Source organism: Etheostoma cragini, unplaced genomic scaffold (genome assembly GCF_013103735.1).
Source record: "Etheostoma cragini isolate CJK2018 unplaced genomic scaffold, CSU_Ecrag_1.0 ScbMSFa_653, whole genome shotgun sequence".
NCBI classification, from domain to species: Eukaryota; Metazoa; Chordata; class Actinopteri; order Perciformes; family Percidae; genus Etheostoma; species Etheostoma cragini.
The window spans coordinates 482-1851 of NW_023269265.1; the positions used below are offsets into that span (position 1 = coordinate 482).

Here is a 1370-nt window from a genome sequence, read left to right on the forward strand (position 1 = left end):
CAACGCATGGAAGAAAAGCTGCACACGAAGACAGTATGGAGACTCACTTTCTCTCCCTCTCTCTCTGTGTGTGTGTGTGTGTCTCTCTCTCTCTCTGTATGTGTGTGTGTGTGTGTCTCTCTCTGTGTGTGTGTGTGTGTCTCTCTCTCTCTCTGTGTGTGTGTCTCTCTCTCTCTCTGTGTTTGTGTGTGTCTCTCTCTGTATGTGTGTGTGTGTGTGTCTCTCTCTGTGTGTGTGTGTGTGTCTCTCTCTGTGTGTGTGTCTCTCTCTCTCTCTGTGTGTTAGGCCTACCTGCTGATCGAGGAGGACATCCAGGATCTGTCTCGCAGTGATGAGTATAAGTGAGTCTCTCTTCCTCTAATTATGGATTCTTATCTTCGTTAATAGACTTCATTAATGACATCATCATCTTCTTACTCATTTATAGTAGAGACCAAACAGAGATTTTTATTTCTCTTCCTTTTAATATTTTGGACTCTTTCCCAGACATCGATCCGGGACTCAAAGTCCCCGTTGTGTAATAGTGTGTAGTTGTGTAATAGTGTGTAGTAGTCTTACTGCTTATTTTAATGGTAGAAAAACCAATAACCAAAAGTACAAGTCTTGCAGCAGGACTCTGTCTCCGTGGTAACTGTTGCTGTCCTTCTCGTGTGTGTGTGTGTGTGTGTGTGTGTGTGTGTGTGTGTGTGTGTGTGTGTGTGTGTAGGGACTGTCCAGACATCCAGATGTCGGAGCTGAAGCCGTTCTCCGTCCCTCTGTGGATGGTGGAGAAGATGCAGAGAGCCATGGAGGCTCAGAGAGACGCCGACCTGTGATTGGCCCAGACAGACCAACATCTGATTGGCTCATTGTTCTGCTGTTTTTAAATAAAATAAATAGAATAAAAACTCCAAATGCTGCGTGCTGTGACATCACACACTTTATTTACAAAACAACCCATAGTGAAACAGGAAGTGACATCATCACTCGATGCCTTCCTGTTTGTCTTTGATGGCGACTCTGAAGCGTTCCTCCAGCAGAGACAGCTCGCTGATCAGGTCAGTGATGGCGTTCGTAAACGCTTCCTTCAAAATAAAACAAAGACAAAGTGAGTGTGTGTGTGTATACGTGTGGACTGTAGTCCTGGGTGTGTGTGTACGTGTGGACTGTAGTCCTGTGTGTGGGTGTGTGTGTACCTGAGGACTGTAGTCCTGTGTGTGTGTACCTGAGGACTGTAGTCCTGTGTGTGTGTGTGTGTACCTGAGGACTGTAGTCCTGTGTGTGTGTGTACGTGTGTACCTGAGGACTGTAGTCCGGTGTGTGTGTGTGTGTGTGTACCTGAGGCCTGTAGTCCTGTGTGTGTGTGTGTGTGTGTGTACCTGAGGCCTGTA

General features: G+C 46.4%; 2 long non-coding RNA genes across 2 annotated transcripts; one reads left to right on the forward strand and one right to left on the reverse strand.

Annotated features, from left to right (window-relative positions):
• The first annotated feature begins 221 nt into the window (after positions 1 to 221).
• Positions 222 to 894, forward strand: LOC117941380. The gene is made up of 2 exons (XR_004655904.1): positions 222 to 341; positions 707 to 894. It is a non-coding gene; the product is annotated as an uncharacterized LOC117941380 (long non-coding RNA).
• Positions 895 to 897: 3 nt separating this feature from the next.
• Positions 898 to 1322, reverse strand: LOC117941381. The gene is made up of 2 exons (XR_004655905.1): positions 1279 to 1322; positions 898 to 1064 (listed from the first exon to the last, which is right to left on the reverse strand). It is a non-coding gene; the product is annotated as an uncharacterized LOC117941381 (long non-coding RNA).
• Between the last annotated feature and the right edge of the window lie 48 nt (positions 1323 to 1370).